The following is a 17,883-nucleotide window of genomic DNA, read 5'->3' on the forward strand; positions in this document are numbered from 1 at the left end:
GACCTGCAAGTCAGAATCCTGAAGTCCTGACGCAAAACTGCTGGATTCCATGTTAGTAAAGTTTGTAAGTCAGGCATTACCATGTCTTACATGTAAGTCCACAGCATGCCAGTGTGACTTAAAGCACTTAGGTATGTGCCCAGACGCCCTCCATAGTCAACAGAGGGATACAGGCACCTGCCAAGGTCTCTTGATAATGATGAAGACCGGAACATTTACTTGCCTCTGCTGGCTGTGCAGGGAGCCTTCATACTTTAGTGCAGCAACTCAGCACTCTGTCAGGTTGAGCAGGGAGCAGTCTGGAGCTGGCTAACAGGAGATCACACACGGGAATGCACCAGAAAAGGCATCTGACCCAGATGTGCACAGAAACTGTCTTGGTTCCCTGGGGAGCTGGAGCACAAGGTCAGTCTCAGAGAGTCGGTGTCTGAGTGGGGAGGAGGTGTATGGCTCAGTCCTGCTCAGCACAGAGGTTTCAGCATTTCCAGTGGATGACTATCAGCTGCAAAAAAACCCCACAGTTCTGATTTTTTTTGTTGTTGTTGTTTTTATTAAAGCTGATGACATTTCTTAGCAAATCTATGATGTATAACTGGCCAAGACTTTGAGGCTGACTGCTGATATAGATTCACAAAGCCATATTCTTGCCCTCAATATTTCTGAGCTAACAAATGAAGATATCATCTGAGTTTCTGCACTTCGCCCTTGTTTGGTGTTTTGGGGTATGTTCCCTCTTTTTCATCAGCTGAATAATATTCTGTTCTGCAGGTATTGGACACTGGATTGAGTAACTTGAAATTCTCCTGAACAGGTACAGACTGGACAAACATGAAATAGCAGCCATCCAAGAATAAAAGGTAGGCTTTATTTGAATAAAGTTGGTCTCCTCCAGCCCTAGTGAAGACAGATGATCCTTTAGTTTCTTTACTGCTCGTGTGTCCCCTAGGACAAGGATACATCATGTATTTTTTAATAGAAAAGCATATTTTATTTATTTTTTATAAGCTGCCAGCAGCTAAAAAAAGATAAATAATAATATAAATATAAATTAAAATTTGTTTTGGGGTAATTAATTACAATATTTTTAAGGTAAAAGTCCAATCGCTTTACTTATGCTGAATAGTAAATTGCAATGCAATTAGAAGAGTACAGGTATATTATATGAACAGATTAAAAAAAAATGAGGGCTGAAAAAATTGTAGGAGTGGTTGGAATTGGAGATAATTTAATAAATATGCTCCATAAACCACATAATCTTAATTACAAATTTGTAATATGTATAAAGGCTGTGAAAAGAGTAAGAAATAACTTCAGAAATGTATTTAAAACTGACTTTGTTTCACTACTCATTGCCTAAATTAAACTATGTAATGAAATTTTTGCTTTCCAGACTTGGGTATATATTTGAGTCTGTAGTTGGTCCATGACAGATTTCTTTTTCTTGATGCCTTGTGTACTGAATTTCTCCTTAGATCTCTGTAGGTACCTTAAAGTTATGAGGAGGATTGCACAGTATAATATTAGCCTATATATAGTATAAATAATCTGATAAAAAGTGAAAGCCCAAAGTAGTAACAACTGAAGAGAGGTATTTCAACATCAAAAGCTGCAGTAGTTAGCTGTGATTTACCTACCTTACAAATATTCTGTCTGCACAAACGTTTCTTTCAAAGTGTTTAAAATATGTTCTGTTGCTGCAAGCAAAACTTACGTATTTTGAACTTCAAACAAAATATTGTGGAGCTATATTCTGTGCCATCGTAACTAGGCCAGGTAAAGTGAAACAATTAATGGCATCTGATCCAAGAAAGCTTCAATGTCACCTGAAGGTTGATCTCTCCCTTCTCCTGGGCCGTATGGAGATCAGGCTGTAGCTGCACTGTCACTTACGTAGCTCCAGAAGAGCCTCTCTGGAGGGATGACTTTATTTCTGTTCTCTAACAAGTTCCATGTGATTTCAGACTTTTCTTAAACTTACCTGTTTCTGCCTTAAAAGCAGGATTTTTATTTTAGTCTGCATTGCTCCCATAAAAAATTCTGGTTCAGATCCTTGGTATTGTAATGCCGTTTTTTTTTTTTTTTTTTTTTTTTCCAGCCTAAATTTATTCATAGACAATTTATACCCATTTGTTCTTGTGTCAGCATGGCCTTTAGCTTAAGCAGTTGTTTACCCTGCCTGATATCTGCATCCCTAAAATGCTTACAAAGAATGGGAGTGAGGACAGAAGCTGACAGATGGCTATTGCTTAACCTGCAATTCCTTTAATTATTATAATTAATCAGTTTTTTCGAGTTCAAGATGGTGTAATTGAGCAGGATTTGGTATCCAGATAAAATTCCTTAGCAGAAAAGTTGTTGATGGTATATTTTGAGTTAGCAAATAAATTAGCAATCCTATTACAGTAGTAAATGTTTGCTAATAATTGTTATTACTGAGCTTAACCAAAACAATTCTACCAAGAGAAAGAAGTGATACACACATAGTGTCTGCAGTACTTTATCATCTCTTGTAAGGAGACCGAAATTTGCAGCAGAGGCTGCTGATAAACAGTTACTGTTTGGAGGTTTCTTCTTTTCTGTGGCACTGAGGAAGTCCTTCAGGACTTAAGAAGATGACTGCATTGCCATGGAGGCTTGAATCAGGAGTGCTGTTTTGCAGTAAAATCCTCCTGATAGTCCCTGTTATCAATGCTTTGGCACTCAGGGCAGAGTAGTCATGGAGGGGTGAACTGTAATGTCCAGAGATGAGGCAGGATGTGTCTGTTCATGACCGAGCTGCAGCTGGGCCACTCATCTGTGAGGCTTACAGTCCACAGGACCAGACCACAGCCAGTCCAAAGCAAAACCTCTCTGCTGGCCCTCTAGTGTAGAAGTCAGGACCTCAGAACAAGACATATTGCTCCACTTATATTTTTAATAGGTGGTAATAACCACTGCTCTAATTTTACATATGCTTAATTAGATTTTCATTTACCTTATTTAACCTTGAATTCTGCCCAATTTCTCAGCTACTACCTTTAGCTGTTAAACATCCACCCTGTGTTACAAACATCAGCATTTCTTGTAGAAAAGGAGGCTGAGGGGAGACCTTCTCACTTTTAAAACTACCTGAAAAGAGATTGTCATGAGGTGGGGGTCAGTCTCTTCTCCCAAGTAGCAAGTGATAGGACAAGAGGAAATGGCCTCAAGTCACACGAGGAGAGATTTAGATTGGATATTAGGAAAAAAATTTCATGGAAGGGGTTGTCAGGCATTGGAGCAGGCTGCCCAGGGAAGCGTTTGAATCACTGTCCCCAGAGGTGTTTAAAAGATGTGTAGATGTGGCACTTGGGGTTATGGTTTAGTGCCAGTGTTAGGTTTACAGTTGGACCCAATGATCTTAAGGGTCTCTTCCAGCCAAAATGATTCTACGATTTCCATGAGCCAAGTGCTCAAGTGCATTAAGTTGCTCAGGCACAGAGGTTCTAGCACCACACAGGTCTGGCTTTCACAGGCCGCACTGGCCCCACACTGACTCTGCAGAGCCCTCCTGGCATTTCCCTCCAGCATAGTGCTGAGTTGCCTCTACCAGGTCTACGTGGAGCTTGTTCCAGTTGGCAGGGTTTATTGTCTGTAGTTTATTTTGTGTGGAATGAAGTACAATTTCTTACCTATGGAAGCAACATTTTACACATATTTACACAGCTTAATGAACAAACAAAAAAGAGGCAATAAGTCCTTGCAGTTCCCTGTCTACAGTATTCTCCAGAGAGCTAGCCTAAGTATTTTTCCCAGCCCTCAGCAACTTGGATAAAACACCCAAGGTTGGTTGTCCTTAAAACTTCTATAGCCATTCAGGTTAAGCATTTTTACATCCTAGTTTTGTTGATTCATTCATTCAATTATGTCCGTTTTATGTCATTCTTGTTTCAGATACACTGCAAATTTTTTTATTATAATTTCTGCTCATTAAATCTTCAGAGGGAAGACAGCAGTCAACTAGATCATCATCTTCTCATCTAGTGCTGTCATAGGAACATGGAATTCCTCTATACACTCTTTACAGCTGAGTTATATTCTGGTATCTGCCTAGGTAAATCAAAAAACTTCAATGTGTTAAGACTTTGCTATTAATTTCTACTCTTGTCATGAGCTGGTGATTGTTTGATTGTGAGAGATTAATGTCCTTGTGACCTTTGTAATTTGTAAAATATTACTCCTGAAGGAAGCTTTGTACCCACAAATTGTACACTCAGTTGCTCCAAGAAAAGTGCTCTTCCTTCACCCCATTTCTTTCTCTTGCTTCACTCAGCTCTAGTCTCATATGCAACTTCCTACGAAGACAAAGATACACAAAGTGCTCCAGTTTAAGATGCTGTAGAAAGAACCCACTGTCGACATGTTTTGGGTGAATTCCGCAGTAAAGAATTCAGTGCACCACTTCCTGAGGAAGCATGTGATAAATTATGAATGGTTGCTATTCAGGCAGCATTGTACATTCTAAGCACTGAGTCAGTTAGGGGTATTGAAGGGGTAACTATAAGGATTATGACACCTGCAACTGCATTCTGTCTTCTGTCTGAATGTTTTCATGAGGACTCATTTTTACATTTGAATGGCTCCCTATGAAATTTTGTTTTAATTTTTGTTTGTTGTTTGTTTTAAAAATGCAACTACCTTTATTAAAAAAAAAAAAAAAGAAAAAAAAGAAAAAAGAAAAAAAGAAAAATCTGAATAAAAGAAAAAAAAGATAAAAATACATTTTCGTGTGGGACAACACTGACCATAAATGAGGTAACAACAAGATTGACTTTGGCAGGTCAGAATAACCTCCTGTGATTTCCTAGTTTTTTGGCTGTCTGCCATAAGGACACATTAACTGCAAAACTGCTGACAATCTTCTAGCACAGAAAAGATTGTGGACATTTAAAAATTACAAGTTTAACTCACAGTTTTGCAGTAGTTAAATACTTTTCCATCTTTTTTCCCTGCTTCTGTCTAGATTTTCCTCTACCTCCTCAGTTCCTACCTAGAGGTTCTCATTCTTCCGTCGGTTCCTGTCTGAATTTTTAGCTTCATTTTCTCCTTAAGGGCTTTTTTTATGAGTTGAGTGGCTCCATCATCTCCTTGGGCCAAGTGGAAGGGTTGGAATTTGGCTGAAGAGGGGCAGTGGAGAGCAGGCAGAGGCTCCGCCTCCCCCAGAAGTATTATCAGGTACAGACAAATGCTGAGGGACTGTCCCTAAGCTGAGGTGTCCTCAGGCTGAAGCACACTCAGTCACCCAGCATTCAGAAAAAGGCCACAACCCAGTAAGCAAAGGCAAGCTGGAGGAATGAAGCACATTCAGGGCAGTGTCTTCAGAGAAAGAATAATGCTACACTGACTCTGATATTTTTCTCCACCGACATATGCATGGGTTTTTATACCTTCCTTTATGTGTCCAAATCGGTAAAATACACACTCTTAAAAATGAGGCAGCTCATCCTATCCTAAATAACATTGTCAGTTCAAAAGGTCTAGTACAAAATGAAAAAATGTCAAAATCTTGCAGTGAAACTGCATTGATCAGAACAAGACTGTATCTTCTAAGACATGGCAAAGCTTTGTGGACACTGACAGATCCAGTCACTGTGAAACAGGATATATAAATCTGGATATTTAAAGCCTGATAAAGCTACAATCAGGTGAAAACATTAAAATGTGAAGCTACCTGTTGTGCCTGTGTCTGGCTAAAAAAAAGTGTACCCTGGAGTAGATCTACCTGAAATGTCTGGATTCACCAAAGTGCTTGCCTAAGAGGGAAGAGAGAACAGAAAAATAGTTTAGGAAAGCACTTTGAGGGCCAAGTCTGCCACTTGTGTTACTAATATGCAATGGGTGGCCTATTTGGGAAGCCTTTATCAAGATGGAAATGATAAAATGAATAATATGTTAGCATATTGGTATTTCTTCTAATATGTTGCCAAGAAATTACTAGAACAGTCCTGGATAAGTTGTAATCTGGAAAAAAGCCAGTCAAGCCAGAAGGATTTGTAAGTCCACTACAAAGACTACGATCGGGATGTAAACTTGAGGATCTCCCATGCAAGGGAAAAGGAAAGCAGAACTGGGAAGTCGGGAAGTGTGAATCACCATCACAGCTGGAGTCAATGCCATTCCTCAAGTTGGATTCCCGTTAAATAGAAGTAAGAGGAAAGGAGGCAGAAGAGAAAGCTAAGTGAGAGAAGAACAAGTTTGGTTCTCTTCAGAATCCCCAAAAAGGACACAAAGTTAGATTTAGCTAGACAAGGCAGTCAGAGGATGATGAGGACCACTCTACCAAGGTGGTTGCAGGTCTGCTCTGGAAGGAAGCACTGCTGCAGCATGGCCCTCCGCACATGCAGCTATGCAGTGTCTCAGGTTGGTTTTCTGTGGTAACCTGGCAAAAAGCTTGAGTTTGGATTCACTTGAAGTTTTGCATAGGTGGCATGCCTCCTTAACTGTTTCTGGTCCAGTGAAAGAATACATCATGTGATGCAACTCACTTTTATGACTAAACTACACGTGCAGCTTGGAAGAAAATATGGCAGAGGTAGACCAAGGGCCAGATAAGCCAGCGTCACAGACAACATCCAACGTGTAGGCCAGACTTTCTCTGCCTTGTCTTTTATATATATCTGTATCATGCTTAGCACAGGGCAGGTGAATTCCAAGATGAGACTAAATGATATAATCACATAAATGTATAATATCTTCACTGTTTGCTTATTTACTTTCAATTCTATTAAGTGGTAAATGGGTGTTAGTGTTCAGGAAAGAACTTCCCATTTGAACTGGAGTAGCTGAGCACACAAAGCAGGAAGATTCCTCCCACTTTAGTACTTTTCTTCTGGCAGTGATATTTGTTTAAAGACTAACACAGAAAGAATTTGACTTTAGTTTAGTGGCAAATGCTTATCAGGTAACAGGCAGTCTCTGTTTTGGTGGCATAGTGCTCCTTCTTACGGAACTGAACACAACTGTCCCACAGGGCTCCCCTCAGAGAGTAAAAAATCCACTGCTGGGTTTAGTCAGACTAAGCACACAGGGTGGTAATAAGCAGAGCATTCTGTTTTGAAAGGGATAATTAAACTGTCACAGCAGATAAAATGCAGGCTTCTCTGTGAAGTACTAGGTCATTCCATGACATAAGGAGTGGCATGAAACCATGGATAAGTTTTTCCTAAGTCTGACTACTTTCCAAAGATGTCAGGGAAGGGTAAAAAAATCCTAATGTAATACACATGTCACATGCTTGTTTGTTGCACAATGAGACAGGCAGATGTGCTTTCCTAAGAAGTGGGGACCATCCTGTTGACTTTGGCTCCTTGTGTCTCCATGTGACCTTGGGAGTATGTCCCTTTCTTCTTTCTCTTTAATGTTCACTGGAAACACAGGTCATATGACATTCCATTAATGCATCAGCTGTTACTGTGGGAACTCCTTCAGAAGCTAGAAGCATGTCTGTTTTACTCTGGCAAAGCAAAAAAATGTGAAAACAAGCTCATGTATACACCACTCATTGAACATTTTGTTTCCTGCATGCTAATTACAGTTGTTTGATAACGATAATCTGCATAGGAACAGGTGTGAATGAATGTGAACGAATAGATGAGAATACCACTGGATTTTTAATGTAGGATATTAGTGTATGGAGAAAAGTGAGTGAAGACTACTGAGAATTTTAACCCAAATTTAGCTATAAAAGTGCTTTAGCATTGTCTCTGTGGCTGAAATCTCCTTTAGGTGCCTAAACCAGAGCCCTCTGAATTAAAAGTCACGTGCAGGGGTGGCTCCTTTTGTAGTCAATGGAGAGAAGTAGGTCAGATTAACCACTTTTCAGATTTGCCTGCATTAAATGATTCGCTTAGGGTGAGATGAACCTGGCTTGGGATGCCTTTTCCTTTCTTTTTGCTGCAGAGACAGCACTGAGTGACAGGATCAAATTCAGATATCTCCATTGCATGTATTGAATATTTGGTGAGATGAATTCCCCATCAACCACAATGTCCAATCTTAATTCAACACCAGACTATTTTTTTCCCTTGTCTTCTTGCCCATTTTTCTATACATTCCACTGTGTAATGATTCATTATATGACAGCAGCTGCCAAAATTAGTTATTAGTGATATACAGAGACAAATCTTGTCCTAAAAAGTTTCAGCTGAGGGGTAGATGGAAAGGATGGGAGTTGTGTGAGCATTGCAGGTTTCATATATTATTATTTTGAAATTAATTAGACATTAATTATATAAATTAACAGTCCCCAGTGTCTTCTCTGTTAGCAGTTATGAGCTAGCTTTCCTAACTGCAAGTCATTTTGCTTTGCAGAATAAAACCCCTCCTATACAACTCATTTTGGGAAATTACAACCCTGTGTTCAAAACAATGTTCCTGACTCTTTTTTTTTTGTTTAAACATAAGGATGATGATTTCTAAAATTCTGATCAGAGTTAAATACTGGGAAGTTTGGTTGAACAGCGTTTTGTTGAAAGTTTTGTCGAGTTACAGATAAAGCCTTTGGATCTTCAAGTATACTAAATAAAAAAAAATCTGGAAAATGGAAGGCAATCCAACACTTCTACAGTCCTGTGCAGATACACATGGAGAGGAAAGGACTCAGCCAATTTATTTTCCAGAGATAATCTTTCACTATGAACAGGAAACAACCACATCGTTCAGCAGACACTGCCTTCTCTGTTTAAGGTATGGGTGGTACCAGTATGGAGTGTTAGCTTCAACAACATAAATTCAGAGAGGAACTTTGATGAGAAAACTTTCAGGTGGGCATAATTGGTGTCACCTTTAAGTAGTTTAATATCTCTGGACAGATTATTTTTCCCCCCTCTTCTCTCACTTGACTCCTCCCTCCTTCTATGTTTTTCTGTCTTTTCCCTTGTGCCATTTTCTTCAAAGTTTCCAGACCTTTTTGTGGACAACCTCTTACCCTCACAATAGCTGTCCTATTCCTCACTGCCTAGCTCTCTGTTTCTCTGTGTATTTACTGATCAGAATAGAGTTTCTCTCCCACTTCTAATAAAATTTTGCTTATTTTCTGATTCCTTGTGTTCATTCCCTTCTGGCTTCATAAGACCTGAGTTGTCTCAGAAGGGTGCACTCCCATCACCCAAAGGCTGGCTGACCCTGGGAGAGCGAGGAGTGGTCTGACTTCAACAGTAACATGTACCCCATATGTCTTCACAGTCGTGGGCTTGGGATGAAACTTTTAAGCCAGAATCACTTTGCTAGTCATTAAGTTGTTTGCCCCAAGACACAGAAGTTTCCAGCTTGGATGAGAGGATGAGCAGGAACACAGTGTGGAGCAGGGTGGGATGAACTCTGACTCAGCTGTAGCTGGCTCAAGTCCTCATCCTTCCTGTTATTAGCAAAGGAATTAATCTGACACAGATCTTTTGGCAACTTCTTTCCTTTACACTGGTCTAGTGTGAAGTAATGGGATGGGAGGACACTTCCAACAGGGAGGTAAGGACTATGTACCTCCACACAGGACTTCGCTGGGGCACGTAACCCACATGGGTCCTTGTGCCTCTTACACAATTGTGCAATTGGACACACTACTCACATAAAACAAGAGTTTTGGTTTTTCTCCTTGAATTATATAAGGCCTTAGCCAAGCCGTGTATGTTGTCATGCTCTACTTGTAACCAAACAGCCTCATTTTTGGGTGATTGTTGCAACAATAAAGCCTGAGGCAAACAGCAAAGACCACTTAGCAGAACATGGTTTTGCAAACAGAGAGGCAGGTAGGGTACTGTCTATCATATCACATAGCTTTACTGCAGAAATTGGTCTCTGAACAGCTGGTTTTGTGGTCCTTCCCAGTGGACTTGTTTGGTTAAGACTGATCTTGGGCCAAAGAAAGTGTTAATAGTGAGAGAATGAACAGAATAACTGATGAGAATAATGTCTTGCTTCTTACCCTGCTCCCACCAGTATAACACCATCAACCTTATTATCTTTGCCAGTAACCACTGACAAACTTTTAGGGGTTTTTATTTGGACTTTTTTTTTTTTTTCTGCTGCAGATCACAGACACATCTGAAGAAGCGAGCTCCTGTGTCAGTCATGCTTCCCACTGCGCAAAACCTGGCTACATGGCACCTTTGTCATCTGTGTCCCGGATTGCTGACCTGAATAGTCCATGGCACAGAAAGTTTTCAATTCGGTTTCTTTCAGTAATCCCAACCACACAGCAAAATATGACTATACAGGGAAAGAAATTGATATAACTAAAGATTTCTTATGGAAATCAGTTTCATACAAAAATGGTGTGGTGGGTTGGTTCTGGCTGGCTACCAGGTTCTGAACAAACTGCTCTCCCTCTCTTCCTTCTCAGCAGGATGGGGGAGAAAATAAGATGAAAAACTTGTGGGTCAAGATAAAGGCAGTTTAAAAAAGAAAAACAAAGGCTGTGTGTAGAAGCAAAGGAAAAGGAAAATATTTATTATGTACTTCCTATCAGCAGGTAACGTCCAGCTGCTTTCTGGGAAGCAGGACCTCTGCATGTGTAGTGGTTGCTTCAGGAGACAAACGCCTTAATAATGAATGCTCCCCCTCCCTTTCTCTTATCTTTTATTGTTAAGCTTGATGTCATATGGTATGGAATATCCCTTTGGTCAGATTGGGTCTGCTGTCCCAGCCGTGTTCCCTGCCAACCTCTTGCTCACCTCCAGTCCTCTGGCCTTTGGTGGGGTGGATGTTGGGGAGACAGCCTTGATGCTGTGGGAGTGCTGCTCAGCAGTAGCCAAAACATTGGTGTGTAGTCAACACCTTTCCAGCTACAAAGCACAGCACCATGAGGGCTGCTATGGGGAATGTTAGCTCCATCCCAGCCAGACACAATACAAAGGGACCTCCAAATAACCTTTTTTTCCCAAATAATGATAATTTTTCATGGAGCAATTAATAGCAAATACCACATAAAGAGTGTCAGCTTTTTCTCAGGTCTCATCTGATCAGTATTTCTGTATGATAGAGTGTAGTGAACATGATGAACACGGCAATGTATTTCTCATGCTAAACTGGAATGTTACCTTATGTTTGTTCAAGAGAGATTTTATACACGTGAAAATCACAGTACAGCAGAGAGGTGTATATCGATTATTTACTCTGTGTAACAGAGAACTCCATGTACTTTGAGAATGGTGTTAGAAGACTCTGGGGTAGGATGGTGTTCCCAACTATGGAAATCCATAGCTTTCCAACTGAGGCGCTCTAGGATGTCTGAGACCTCTTCAGAGGCATGGCAGGTGTGCTGTGGGCATAATGTAGGGCAAACAGGCAGCACCTGGAGAACACAGTACATTAGAGCAACTCAGATGGTGTTTGAGCCTAAGTTTATCCATTAGAAACACTCTCACACTGTTTACGGATATGTTTTAAGTAAGGGAAATGACATTTATTTTCCATAAAGAAAAAGAAAAAGAATGGTGCAAATTTTGAGTCAAGTGAAGCTTTTATCTATTAACAATCACTTATTGACGTACGTAGTCACACCTCATGCGCAGAATGTATCTTTTTATTATTTTTTGTTATCAATGCATTGAAAGGGCCTGCGCAGTATAATACAAACAAGAGAGCCTATTGAGCACGACTCCTAAGGAAATCTTTGTTTGTAGTTTTGGGAAAGAAAGGGTACTACGCAAGCCAAAAGGGCCGATATCCTGAGCAAGGAAATACTCTGCATCAATGGACTTTAGTTTCATTTCTTGATGACACCTCTGGGGACCATGGTAAGACTTTGTGGAGGATTGAAGAGCTGGCTGCAGGCTCTGTTTGCAACATCTGGTTTCTGGTTTAGCTGCTCTCCAGGCTGGCCCTTAGCACAGGTCTGCACAACCTGACTTTGTTCTGTCCTCCTTCGCCACTGCCAGCAGCTGCAATGACGTGAGTACTTTCTGACACAGGGCTGCCCTGGCCTTGACTTTCTGTCTGATGTTAACAGCCAGAGCACAATGTGGGAGACGCTGAGCTGGCAGCAAGCCATGGGAGAAGTCCCTCTGCTCTTGGCTGCGCACCAGCAGAGAGCTGTTGTGTTCTCTTGGCATGGTGAGACAGCCTTTGTGTCAATGTATTCTCCATGGGACGAGTGGATATATTTTACTGGATTCCTTCTTCTGAGTTCATAGTCTTTAATAGAACAATATGTCAGACATTTCAGTGAGTTGACTGCCTTCCTCACAAAGACAAAATATTTGCTTGTTGGTAAACAGAGCCATATCACACCAGTTTCTATAAAACGATAAACTGATTAAATTAAAATGTTGGTAACCTCTTTTTGTCATGCAACACTCTATGGAAATTCTTGGGGAACGGTAAGGTTGGTACACTTATTTTCCCTCAAATGCTACAAGAAATTTAAGTTTTCAGTTAGTTGGGGAATTGTGGGTTATTTTTTTAACAACCATTAAAAAACTGCGTTACTGTATTCACAATATTTTTCAGTATTGTATAACTTGCAAACATTAAAAATATTCTGAAAAGTGTCTGGTTTTCTTCCTTTTCCAATATGGTACATTTTGAAGTGAAAGACTGAAAACGATAAGGAGATGATGAAATCTGAATTTCAGAGAAAAAGTAGATTGTCCAAAATGAAACCTGTTACACAGAAAATCTTGATCAGGACTCAGTTTCCTAGGTGGAGTCAGGAAACCGTCATTAGTCTAATTAAAATCTGAACAGTTTAACTAAAGTAATTCTTTGTTCAGTTAAAATAGTGTTAACACACAACCTTAACAATGCAGTTAGGGCTGATATATGCAGACTTTCTTATACCTACACTTTTTGCCTGCTGTTCTACCCACCCATCCTCTACGCCCTCTGGCCACAGCCCCCTCAAGAGGGTGGTGGATATTTTCAAGAAGTCATCAGTGTCCTGATTTCTTTGCAGGGAGAAACGTGTCACAGGCATTCCTCAACCTGGCATATGCTTGAATTGATCCCATATACTTTCTAAAGTAATATGTTTGCTTCCTTTATCTCCAGTGATTCCTAATTCCATCTTTTGCCTGCTTTTCTATTCTCCTTTATTGTCCTCAAAATCTGTTTTACCAGACACACGTGGTTACACTCCTGCAGTGCCCAGTAATTGACCGCTGCCATTTGTGTTTACAGCCCTGGGGTTTTGTTGTCTTTCTGTTGCTATACTATGCTACATTTTTATTTTAGGAGCACAGGTGGTTTGCCATACACAGAATAACTAGTTGTTATTGTTACCTATTAGTTGGCATTGCACTGCACAATTGCACACAGCTAAACTAAAGCTAAAACAATTTAGGATATAGCTATCTGACCTGTAGACAATTGGTGTCACAGCTGTGACATGCTAAACTCAGCTCAAGCCAAGAGAATTGCAGACAAGTCTGGAGAAGCTGTATTGGTGGGTTAATACAAAGCCTGTGTCCTCTTACTAGTAATTGCAAACTCATTTTTACTCAGCTATAGGGCTCAAATTTTGGAAAGGAAGTTCATGTGAAGGTTTTCTGAAAGCCAAGAATTTTTCTGAAGGTATTATTTATGGAAACATGAAACGAGTTGCATAAGTCATACAAATACTTCACGAAATAAAACTATAAAGCTTGAAATTCTGTAAATATACAGTGATTCTCTAACCCATTTAATCCTTTTTTTTGTGATTTGTTCTAGATGTGTGATCATAAATTCAACCCTTTACCACATATGGCCTTTCTCTTTGATTCTTTTTCTCTTGGGATCTTTTTTATTTCTTTCGTTTTGAGGAGGTGCTAAGACATAATTTTGGCAGTTTATTGTAACTTTGGCAGCCTTTTATAGAAAGTCTACGTGTATTAGCATTTCCACATCCTCTTTAGCGTGCTTCGTATACATTTTATGCTCTTTTTGCTAGCAGCAGTCTTTGACTCTCTAGTCTCATAGAATTTGGATTTCTGAGGTACTAAGGACTACAATGTGCTTAGCATTTGTACCCATTAGTGTGAAAACCCTAAAACATTAAATGATCTGCTAGAGTCAGTGATTATCTAAACTATTGTGCCTTAACTTGAGGAAGTATTGCCAGTCTGATGCTGCTGAAGCCAAAATGAGTCCTCACACAGGGCTGCCTGGCCCATGATGTGTGGCTAGGACTGAACTGCCCATCAAGCTGCCATAAACAATTAATTTGGTATCCAGAGTTCACCTTGCAGACGCAAGATTCTGAAACGTCAGGTTTGCAAGTGGGTTTGGTTTTGATACGGTTATAAAAATATCAATAGAGTTAACATTCTTCTGAGTTCTCAGGAGCCCTATAGAAAGTGTCTGTATGTAAACGAGGCACTGTTGCTTGAAAGGGTGTCAGGAAATTACATTTTAATGGATCTGTGTTGTTCCAGTTCTTTTGTTTGCATGAGACCTCTGGGAACACTCCTTCAGAACGTAATTGTACTTAAGCTTTTATGAATTGTTTTAAGAGACCATCAAGTATCCAGCACCAACACTTTTATACAATGTGAGAAACTTTACTGAGGAAAGTTGCCGATAAATGTTAGTCTTGTAAAAATGCTGTTCTGAGACTGGCTGGTTGACCGCTTTAGGAATAATTGCTTGGCTGTTCTTTGGTAGGGAGGAGGCACAAAAGCAGAGATTCATGATGCTACTTATTTCAACATTTTTTTTTAAATATCTCAGTTGCATTTAATGAGATACGATAGAGCAGATTCTTGAAAGTTTTCAAAACTGGAGATTTATAGTACAATAAAATCACTTATGGATCAGCTTGTACCAAGCACAGATGAAGTGTTTTGTCTCTGATGCTGCTTTAAAGTTTTTATGTCAATATGCCTTGTGTTGGTGGGATACATTTTAATGAATAGTTAACATCCCTTCCATTTGATGACCTGCAGAGCTACACACACTTGACTTGTACATGTTACTGCTTCTGCTTGGGACTCTAATGTTTTGTGATAAAAGAACTGAAGGAAAATTACAAAGATAAAAAGAGAGCAAAGAAACTGTACAAAATGAAATAAAAATATAGTAACAACATAATAATTAAATGACATGTCTATGTGAGAAATGTTCTGAATTCTAGTAATAAAAACAAACTTACTTTTGTCATTAAATGAAAGGGACTTGTTATTATTTATTTTTTTTTTCCTACACCCAAAATTTCATTTCAACATTACCTGGCTTGCCTCCAAGAAAAAAAAAGAAACCAAAAAAATGCCTTAGAAATTCAATTTTGCATTACCCTTCTAGTAAGTGCTTCAACTTGCCTGATGGCTCTGAGAAAGTGTTAAATCATTTATTTATATAGTAAAAACAATAGATGTCCCTGTTTAACATAAGCTGTAACATATTATTTTTGTACTCTAGGTGTGTAGTAAATCCAGCTAACATAAACAAAGAATGTCAGTCCTACACATGGTTCTGTAAGGGTTCTAGGAATGAAACATGGAAGAATGACACAATTTTTCTCAACAGCAGTTGGAGTCATCTGTCAGTTCAGGGGAATGTTGTGTTAAAACCTTCCTGCTAACAGATGAGTTAAACACTTCACTATCGCGTAAGTATTAAATCACACAGCAGATGCTCATTTGATCCGTCTGTGTTCTTTCCCCTACTTGCTCATACATGCCCAACAATACGATAAACAATAACTAGGCTGAGCTATATTTTGAAAACAAGTTATCACTTCAACCTCTATTTACTTCGAGAAATGTGCTTCTAAATTCAGTAATTTGAGGAAAATCTATGTTTTTAATCCTACCCTTATAAGGGAATGTCAAATTTCTAAGACAACACCAGAATTTTTCCTTTAAGTTTTCAGATGTGTCCTAGCTCAATAAGAAAACAAAGCCATCTCCTTATTTAATACAGTTTGCAGAACTACAAGTCTTTAAAATGAAACTGGGCACTAAAGTATACTAAGGCTGCATTTTCTTACTGACCTGAATAGTCATGTTCATTTGTTTTTTAAATGCCATATCATGGCAACCTTGAAATTTAATCAATTCAAGAATATTCCTGCTTCTATTTTTGTGAAGAACTGATAAACACCTTGATCTTCTAAAGGTGAACTGACCCTTGTACAAATTTTTAACATCACGCTGCTAGTATGAATTTTTTCCAAAGTTGAGTATAATGTTTGCACTATGAAGGGATGATCTTTGTGTATTTACAAGTTCTTTCAGTCTAGCTGTCTGCTATAATGGAAGCATTTCATTCATTTAGAGCTGTTCGTTTGAAGCAAAAAGACCAAGCAATAACTGAAAAATTCAAAGTTTACTTTTTTTATTACCTTGTTCTCAATATAAAAATTGAAAAATTCATAGATTTATGTTTTCAAACTTGTTTAGACATCCAAATACATAGTTAGCTGTCCAGTATGACTACAGGAATGTATGTTTGCAAATCTGAGCATCTAACTATCTTGAAATTTTAGTCAATGGTAACTTTGGCCAAAACTTATTAGATTATGTTCACTCTGGTAATTGTTATTCAAGAACAGACATATGTGATATTCTTAATGTGTTTTCACAGTGATGGGTATGCCAGGGAAAAAAATCATCAAAAAAGAAAAAAAGCAAAAATTCTGTCTTGGTTGTTTCAGTTCAGTTCAGTTGCAGTTTTCTGTATAATACAGTTAAAGACAACTCTCGAATTGTGAACAGTGCACGTGCCATTCTTCAGGCTCTACAATATCAACAGAAAAATCAAGTTTCTAACAATGTATGCCAACTTACACAGTCTCTCAAATAAATATATATGAAGACAATATGCCATTTTCCTCAGAAAAAGCTACCAATTATGCCATTAAAATTACACTAGATGGCAAATAAATATATTTTAAAGGTTATGCTGAAGAGGCAAACTCTGATTAAAAAGATGGCTTAGATCAATTGACCTGAGTCAGCCTTCTCTGGTGATAGGAAACAGCTTTTTATAATTATCTATGAATATTAAACACGAGCTGACGTCTCATGCTTCTGCGTTTGGGGAAAAAAAATCAACACAAGGCATGCAGTAGCATGTAACAAAAAGTTGTACTGAGTACCTTGGTGCAATTCTCACTTTGTCACACTGAAGTTAGAATTCTGACCATGACTAGATATTAAATAGTATTTTAAGACAGATATATGGAGATGGGTTGTGCAATTCAGCAGTAAATCAAGCATTAATAAAGGGGACTAGTCTCAATGCAATTAATGCCTCTCATTCTAATTTTAGCTGTTGTCACTACAGTGCTCATAGCAGGAACATAAGTCTCCTTCCCTTGCTTCTTGTTCTTCACCTGATGGAAAATGACAATGCCATGTGCTAGTAAAATATGCAGAGATACACTTCAATATGTTGAAAAATACATGAGACTTCAAGACTATTTCCAAATTTCATTTATATATTACAGTTTCATTGCATATTAATAATGGGTTGAACATTACACACGGAGGGAAGAGTTGCTATTTCCTACAAAATATGCAAAGGTGTGCAACTTGCTTAATACCTGTGTTGCTATTAATATTTCTGGAGACAAACTTTTGCTGAAGATCTCAAGCATGGAATATAACATGACCTCATTGTAACAACCCTACAAATCTAACTCAAAGGAAACAGTCAGAGTAATTAGAACAAGATTCAACTATTACCCAAGGCTGACCTGCTTATAATGACCATACTGTTTTTTCTTTCTTTGCATGAAGTTTTTAGATCCATAGAGAGTGAAAATGTACACATAAAATGCTTGTGCTGTTTTCTTTAACAACATCTCTTAAAGGCTGATATGCTCCATAAGTTTTCCCAAAATTCTGAATATTGATGTTCAGTTCAGACTGGAACTTATTATGCTGAGCATCAACTTGCCAAATGCTTTTATAGTGAAAACCTTGAGATAATGTTTAATGGTATGAAGTG

General features: G+C 38.8%; 1 long non-coding RNA gene across 1 annotated transcript; it reads left to right on the top strand.

The window, feature by feature from the left end:
* Positions 1 to 408: 408 nt before the first annotated feature.
* Positions 409 to 12,501, top strand: LOC110358086 (uncharacterized). The gene is made up of 4 exons (XR_010469298.1): positions 409 to 722; positions 812 to 857; positions 3,961 to 4,072; positions 10,044 to 12,501. It is a non-coding gene; the product is annotated as an uncharacterized LOC110358086 (long non-coding RNA).
* The last annotated feature ends 5,382 nt before the right edge of the window (positions 12,502 to 17,883 follow it).

Source organism: Columba livia, chromosome 1 (assembly GCF_036013475.1).
Source record: "Columba livia isolate bColLiv1 breed racing homer chromosome 1, bColLiv1.pat.W.v2, whole genome shotgun sequence".
Lineage (NCBI taxonomy): Eukaryota > Metazoa > Chordata > Aves > Columbiformes > Columbidae > Columba > Columba livia.